Consider the following 8,905-nt stretch of genomic DNA (forward strand, 5'->3'; position numbering starts at 1 on the left):
TATATCCAGCCTTCCTTCCTTGGGAACTAGTGTGGTGACAAGTTTTGAAACACACACCATATTTTGGAACCTCGCCAACAGCCACCAGTGACACTTAGGGACTTCTCCAGGTTCACTTGTTTCTTGAGCATTCATCCAGATTTGCTTATGCAAAAAGCTTTTTTTTTTTTGGAGCAGGGACCAAGCAACGGGAGCAGGGACCAAGCAACGGGAGCTCACCCCGTCGCGGGGATTCGAACCGCCAACCTTCTGATCGGCAAGTCCTAGGCTCTGTGGTTTAACCCACAGCGCCACCCGCGTCCCTTGTATATCACCCATATACTAACCACAAAAGTCCATTATAAAAACAAAAGAATTTGTCGTGTTTTAATTCCGTTTCTAAACTTCATTTGTTACTTCCATGATACATCAAACACAGGCAAGCTCAGTGAAGTATGGCTTTATTTGGTATGCATAACATTTGTGTTGTATTCTTTCTGTATCAGGTTGTTTTTTGTTGTAGCATCTAATGAATTGTCTATAACACCACCCAGAGAAGACTTTGGATTTGATTTGATATCCCGCCTTTCACTCCCCTTCAGGAGTCTCAAAGTGGCTCACATTCTCCTTTCCCTTCCTCCCCACAACAAACACTCTGTGAGGTGAGTGGGGCTGAGAGACTTCAGAGAAGTGTGACTGGCCCAAGGTCACCCAGCAGCTGCATGTGGACAAGCGGGGAAGCGAACCCGGTTCACCAGATTACGAGTCTATCGCTCTTAACCACTACACCACACTGGCTCTCGAGTGGCTGGCGCAACCCAGTCAGATGGGTAGGATACAAATATAATGATGATGATGTACTTTATTTTGTGAGGTAATGGTTCTGAGCCCTGGTGGGGGCTTTTTGGTACTTCTTTTCTCTCTTTTTTATATTAATTCAGCGGGGTTTTAATGACTTAAAATCGCAAACTGCCACATTCTGCATTCATATTCTCCCCAGACATAAGAACAGATTAATTCCTTTATTCTTAGCAAGAATATTATTGGCACAATAAACAAGAAGAATTACTGACGAAAGAAGAATGGCAAATGAAATTAACGAACTATGCAGAATTAGATAAATTAACAGGAAGGATTCCAAACCTGCAGGACCAGAGATTCTTAGAAGACTGGAGTAAATATTTGAACTATCTGAGAAGCAATTGTAATAAACAGATTACGCTAGTAGAACTGCAAGAAGTTCTGTAAGGAGGAATATGTGACATATTGCAAGGAAGACTATGAAGAGAATTATTAGTTAATGATAATTAAAAGTAATAGAGAAATTAAGAAATGCAGAGCAAGTGATAAAGAAGGGAAAATCTTCAGAGGTTGTTGACAGAAGTCTAAAAGATTGTATAAAATAAGAAGTTATGTTAAAGGACTGTTGGAAATGATATGTTTTTAAAAAAACTAATAAAAATGTATATTAAAAAAAGTCCTTTATTCTTTGCAGCTGTTTTCTCCACCTTATATTCCACCAAAGCAAGAGTCTTAATTGGTTCAGGAGAGGCAGGCGGCATTTTGTAAGAATCAGAAATCGCACCCGAACACTCTTCAGTGGAACATTTTTATCTTGATCTGATCTCTGATTGTTCTGCAGCATGCAAGGCCACAAGAAGAGACTCTGAGACCACATTGCATCACAGCAGAGGGGTGGGGACTCTTGGGCTGCTAATTTTCACGCGTGTGGGAAAGAGAGAGAGCAAATGGTGTGCAACGTCCATAATCCTGAGCGCTATACCAGAAAAGTCAGGGGGGGGACACACGTTGCTGGTTTTGCACAGTTTGAGCATGAAAAAGAAGTGGGAGGTTGATAGCATGCAATGGCAACAGCACGAGAATTTCCACTCTGGGCAAGACTGATGACCCATCAAGTCCTGTAAAGATGCCACTGCGAATGCTGTTACTTGTTACAGCCAACCTAGCACCCTCCAGATGTTTCAGACTACAGGTCCCTGGGGCTGATGGGAGTTGTAGTCAAAAACATCTGGAGGGCAGAAGCTAGGCAAAGGCTGCCTAGAGGTGGCAGGGCTGGAACCAGAGATCTTCTGAAAGCAAATCAAATGCTCTGCTACCAGGGATGATGATAATAATAATAATAATAATAATAATAATAATAATAATAATAATAATAAATTTTATTTATACCCTGCCCTTCCCAGTTAAAAAACTGGGCTCAAATTTAAAACACTTACCATATTTTTTGCTCTATAAGACTCACTTTTTCCCTCCTAAAAAGTATGGGAAATGTGTGTGCGTCTTATGGAGTGAATGCAGGCTGCACAACTATCCCAGAAGCCAGAACAGCAAGAGGGATTGCTGCTTTCGCTGCACAGCAATCCCTCTTGCTGTTCTGGCTTCTGAGATTCAGAATATATTTTTTTCTTGTTTTCCTCCTCCAAAAACTAGGTGCGTCTTGTGGTCTGGTGCGTCTTATAGAGCGAAAAATACCGTAGATTTATGACAGGATGTCTCCCATCCCTACTTGAAGATGCTGTGAACTGAACCCGGAATCTTCTACCACTAGGGATGGACGAATCTGTCCATTTTCGTTCCCTCAGTTTGTCTTCATTCAATCATACTTTCAGTTCTCCACATTTCTGCAGCATTTTTATTTTACTTTAATCCTCGTGAAAATCCACCAGCGTTTTAGCACTAATTTCCTCCTGGCCAATATTTTTGCAATTAATTTCCCTGAAATGGAATGAATTCTGCATTTTTATTTGTTTCATGGTCTTTTATCCTCACAGCGACCCTGTGAAGCAGACTGTATTGAAATCCGAGCAAAGCAACAAAAGGAACGCCATGAGCACATTCAAGACTAACAAATTTATTCTGGTGTAAGCTTTTGGGGGCTAAAGTCCATCAAATAAATCATTCTTCGCAATCCACGAAAGCTTATGGAATACATTTGCTACATAGCCTCTGAAGCGTCACTTGACTATAGTTTCATTTCTGCTATAAGTCAGGGATAGTTGGCGGCCCCCTTGATTGAAAGGACACCAGCATAATTTTCTCAACGCCACACAAGCAGCCAGTGACAGAGAGGAGGGTCCTTAAATTCAGCACAACAGCGACAAATGATGGAGTCTGGGGCCCCTGTAAAGCAAATCCGCCATGACAATGAATTCTCAAAACCACATCTTTTTTGCCCTGGCTTCCTTCCTCTAAAGTCTAGAATAATGTTTAAAAAAGGCACTGCTTTTCCTTCCTCTTCGGTGTCTCAGGCAGGATATAATCAATAACTTTAAAAGAAACAAGGACATAGTCTTGTGAGGTTCAGTTTACAGAAGGAAGGAAGCCCTGAAAATTAAAAACTAGAGGCCAAATGGCTCTCTTTATGAGGGGGGGGGTGTCAAATTCACCAGGAAAACCACAATGGAGTAAAATGGAAATGGTCTGCACTGAATTCCGTGCCAAAATGCCTCCTTGCCATGTCCTTATAATCCCAGTGGGGTACTTTGTAAATCCATTTGTGTGTGTTGTGGGGAGAAATCATTTTTCTCATATGCAGCACTTTGTAAATCCAGGTTTGGTTGCTTGCTTGTGGTTGTTAAGATCCATGGCCCCTTCCTCAGGTTAATCCAGGCATCCACCACCGTCTTGGTCCTCCAGAGCAGTAGAGTTTTTCATTTTTATTATTGTTACTGGAGTGGTTTCTTTGAGTACAGTTTTCTGCCCCAACTGAAGCCTCTGACTCAGGGCATTCTGGGATAACACCTGGTGAATCAAAGTAGGCATTATCCAATCATCCTGATGTGATCTGAAGGAAGACTCACTGTCTGGGGATGAGTCACTAAGGCTTAGGAAGTTCTGAAAGTATGAATTGTGTGGGACACAGGATTCTTCCAGGTGGAGCTTTATTGTGGAATCAGTGGGTCCAATTCTTTTCCTTCCACCGCCATGGTTGCCCCTAGGCATTCTGGGATTTACAGTTTGCTGATGACTCTGGTCGTTCTCTGTGAAGGTCCTTAGCCACCCTCACAGGACAGAAGTTCTTGGGATGATATTTAAATTGCTTTTAATCTGCCACACAGACATGCACATAAATTAGTTTAAGAGGGAGTTGACAAGACGCATCAATAACTTCCCCACTGAACAACACACTCATTCGCAGATTGCACCAAACCGGGAGGGGTAGCTAATTCCTTGGAAGACAGAATCCGAATTCCAAATGACCTTAACAGATTGGAGAACGGGGTCCAAGCTAACAAAATGAAGTCCAGTAAGGTTCTGCCCTTAGGCAGGAAGAACCAGGTGCACAAATATAAGATGTGGGACACCTGGCTTACTAGCGGTACATGTGAAAAGGATCTAGGAGTCTTGGTGAACAACAAGCTCAACAGGTGTCAACAGTGTGATGCAGCAGCAAAAAAAGCTAATGCTATTCTAGGCTGCATCAAGAGAAGTGTAGTGTCCAGAACAAGGGAAGTAATAGGTAAAGGTAAAGGGACCCCTGACCATTAGGTCCAGTCATGGCCGACTCTGGGGTTGCGGCGCTCATCTCGCTTTATTGGCCGAGGGAGCCGGCATACAGCTTCCGGGTCATGTGGCCAGCATGACTAAGCCGCTTCTGGCGAACCAGAGCAGCGCACGGAAACACTGTTTACCTCCCCCCCCGGAGTGGTACCTATTTATCTACTTGCACTTTGACGTGCTTTCGAACTGCTAGGTTGGCAGGAGCAGGGACCGAGCACCGGGAGCTCACAGCTCACCCCGTTGCAGGGATTCAAACCGCTGACCTTCTGATCGGCAAGTCCTAGGCTCTGTGGTTTAACCCACAGCGCCACCTGCGTCCCTAGGGAAGTAATAGGTAAAGGTAAAGGTACCCCTGCCCGTACGGGCCAGTCTTGACAGACTCTGGGGTTGTGCGCCCATCTCACTTAAGAGGCCAGGGGCCAGCGCTGTCCGGAGACACTTCCGGGTCACATGGCCAGTGTGACATCGCTGCTCTGGTGAGCCAGAGCTGCACACGGAAACGCCGTTTACCTTCCCGCTGGTAAGCGGTCCCTATTTATCTACTTGTACCCGGAGGTGCTTTCGAACTGCTAGGTTGGCAGGCGCTGGGACCGAGCAGCGGGAGCGCACCCCGCCGTAGGGATTCGAACCGCCAACCTTTCAATCGGCAAGTCCTAGGCGCTGAGGCTTTAACCCACAGCGCCACCTGTGTCCCTAGGGAAGTAATAGTCCCACTCTATTCTGCCTTGGTCAGACCACACCTGGAATACTGTGTCCAATTCTGGGGGCCACAATTTAAGAAGGATGTTAAACTGGAACGTGTGTAGAGGAGGGCAACCAAAATGATCGAGGGTCTGGAAACTGAGCCTTATGTGGAACGGTTGAAGGATCTGGGTGTGTTTAGCCTGGAAAAGAGGAGACTGAGAGGAGATATGGCAGCTATCTTCAAATATCTGAAGGGCTGTCCCATGGAGGGCGGAGCATGCTTCTTTCCTCCTGCTCTGGAGGGTAGGACTCGAACCCATGGCTCCAAGATGCAGGAAAGGGGATTCTGACTAAATATTCGGAAAAACTTTCCGGCAGCAAGAGCTGTTCAGCAGTGGAATGTACTCCCTCAGGAGGTGGTGGACTCTCCTTCCTTGGAGGTTTCTAAGCAGAGGTTGGAGGGCCATCTGCCATGGAGGCTTTAGCTGAGGTTCCTACATTGCAGGGGGTTGGACTAGATGTCCCTTGGCATCCCTTTCAACTTTATGGTTCTGCGATTTAGTTTCCCCCAGTGTTATCTCTGGTCCATCAGCTTTTGAGGTCCATGAATAACCATAGTTTAGAGGTCCTGGGCCCTAAGGAAGTCAGACTACCCTCCACCAGGGCCTTTTCAGTGATGGCTCCGACCTGGTGGAATGCTCTGTCCCATGAGACCAAGGCCCTGCAGGATTTAACCTCCTTCTGTCAGGCCTGTAAGACAGAGCTATTCCGCCTGGCCTTAATCTGAATTCAGCCTGATCTTTTATTTCCCTTCTCTTCCCTCCCCCTCCCCTTTTATGAAGATCACCCGCTCTGAGACCCCACAGCTAATTCTCCCCTGGCCTCCTCGCTGGCTCAAGTAGGACTAATTCAGCCAGCTAGCCCTGGGGATTATCTAGTTGATTTTTGATTTTTATTGTTATTCATGTTTTTATACTGTATTTTATGCTGCTTTTATAATTAAGTGTTTAAAAGTGTTTTAAATTTGTTGTTAGCCACCCTGAGCCCGGTTTTTGAACAGGGAAGGGCGGGGTATAAATAAAAAATTTTATTATTATTATTATTATTATTATTATTATTATTATTACAAAACCCTGCAAGATTGGTGAACAAGAGGAGTTTATCCGACCTCCCACCCACAGGGCAACAACATCTCTAACATCTTGTACAACCTCAAAAACATTATACGCTGTCCCTTTATTCAGCCATAGCTGCATTTGCTTTCGGGCTCAGCCAAAATGTAGCTTTGTGACAGCCGGAAGACGCTGACACCTGCCGGTAAAATGTTAGAATTGCTGCCATATCTGTGCCACCATCTTTCAAAGGGAGAGGGGTAGAATCGCTCATGAAAGATGGAAAATAGCACCCTCTGTTGCCTCTGAATGAAGTTTTTCCATCTTCTTTTTTTACTCACCCTTTCTCCCTCCTCCTCCTCCTCCCTCTTCCCTCATAAGTCTCTCTCCTTGGTCTCCAACTGTCTAAAAAAGCAAATTTTTGCTCAAGTAATTTTGATGTATGGAAGTGAGAGCTGGACCATTAAGAAGGCAGAAAGCCAAAGAATTGATGCTTTTGAATTATGGTGCTGGAGGAGACTCTTGAGAGTCCCATGGACTGCAAGAAGATCAAACCTCTCCATTCTGAAGGAAATCAGCCCTGAGTGCTCACTGGAAGGACAGATCCTGAAGCTGAGGCTCCAATACTTTGGCCACCTCATGAGAAGAGAAGACTCCCTGGAAAAGACCCTGATGTTGGGAAAGATGGAGGGCACAAGGAGAAGGGGACGGCAGAGGACGAGATGGTTGGACAGTGTTCTCAAAGCTACGAACATGAGTTTGACCAAACTGCGGGAGGCAGTGGAAAACAGGAGTGCCTGGCATGCTCTGGTCCATGAGGTCACGAAGAGTCGGACACGACTAAACGACTAAACAACAACATTTTTGATGCCTGAGGTGGGGCAGACAACACCACTGCCTATCCAAGCCGAGGTCCACCAAGTACCCAAGTCTGAAATAATTTTGATACCCGAGGAAATATATTTCACAAGCACATCTCTCTCTCTCTGTAGCAGCAGGGGGGGGCGGGGAAGGATGGGGCAGGCCAGAATAATGAGACATTAAATAGCTAACATTCTGCTGCCTTTTCATGACACAAAGAATCAGCTGCCTGAGGGGGCCACTTCACTTTGTCCAATGGTAGGGCTAGACCAGCATTAAAATATTTTAAATACGGGGGAGAAAGAATATACGACTATGTGACTGAAATAGTTATGGAAAAGTGCATGTTTCTGGAACAAAGACAAATACAGTCCTACCTTGGATCTTAAACGCCTTGGCTCCCAAACAAATTGGCTCCCGAACGCCGCAAACCCGAAAGTGAGTGTTCCAGTTTCTGAACGATTTTCAGAGGCCAAACGTCCAGCGTGGCTTCCGTGGCTTCCGATTGGCTACAGGACGCTCCTGCAGCCAATCAGAAGCCGTGCTTTGGTTTCTGAACTTTTTGGAAGTCGAACGGACTTCCGGAACGGATTCTGTTTGACTTCCGAGGTACAACTGTATAGAATCCAGGAGAACATAATATGAATTGAAATACCAATCCAGAATGTCAAAGGAGTAGCAAGGAAAATAAAACCTTTAATAAGCATTTGTATATAGCATGGAATAGCATGGATATAGCATGGGATTGTATATAGAATTTGTATATAAGGCAGGAAGTGAATAATTTTATATTATTGGGTCTTGAATTCTATACATCTCAATTGGTTATTTTTGCTGATACAGAAAAATATGCATTATCAGTATCATTATTATCATAATCATTATTACCAAAACTATGGTTGAATATGACTTGTTATTCTTAACCAATAATTTACAGCACTGAAGCAAAATCTGGAAAAACAATTTTTAAACATTACATTTTTAAACAGTTCATTCCAAGGTAAACCTTTCTTGAAGTTATGCTAAACATTTCTACATCCTTCCCATTTGTTTTTGCTTCAAGTCCCCCAAGTGGGGGGAAATGGCAGTTTTCCCATCCTTATTCCCCTCCTGGCTTTCAAGCTGCCAGAAATCAAAATCCTGCTGGCAGGAATGTACATAGAGCAGGGATTCCCAAACTGTGGCACATGAGTTTCATTCAGGTGGTCTACACCATGCCCGTGTTAAATATTCATATTGATTCTTAATTGGGGTTTTTTTATTGCTTCTTTTATTTCTTTCATTTTCCTGCATTACGTCTTGAATTCTATGGGATGCAAATCTAGCCCAACACATTACAATTGCTACAACAGACAGACAAATCATTAGGTGACCCACCCAAAAAATTAGCCATTTTCAAGCAGTCAGTGGAGGGGCCAGGAAGTTGAGGAATTACTGTAGGTTAGAGGATGACGGCACTTACTCCAAGACTATACAGTGGTACCTTGGATTATGAACTTTATTCATTCCAGAGGTCCGTTCTTAGCCTGAAACCGTTCTTAACCTGAGGCGTGCTTTCGCTAATGGGGCCTCCTGCTGCTGCCACACGATTTCCATTCTCATCCTGGGGCAAAGTTCGCAACCCGAGGTACTACTTCCGGGTTAGCAGAGTTTGTAACCCAAAGTGTTTGTAACCCAAAGCGTTTGTAACCCAAAGTGTTTGTAACCCAAAGCGTTTGTAACCCAAGGTACCACTGTACACATATCTT

Source organism: Podarcis melisellensis, assembly GCF_964234715.1.
Source record: "Podarcis melisellensis genome assembly, chromosome: 2".
NCBI classification, from domain to species: Eukaryota; Metazoa; Chordata; class Lepidosauria; order Squamata; family Lacertidae; genus Podarcis; species Podarcis melisellensis.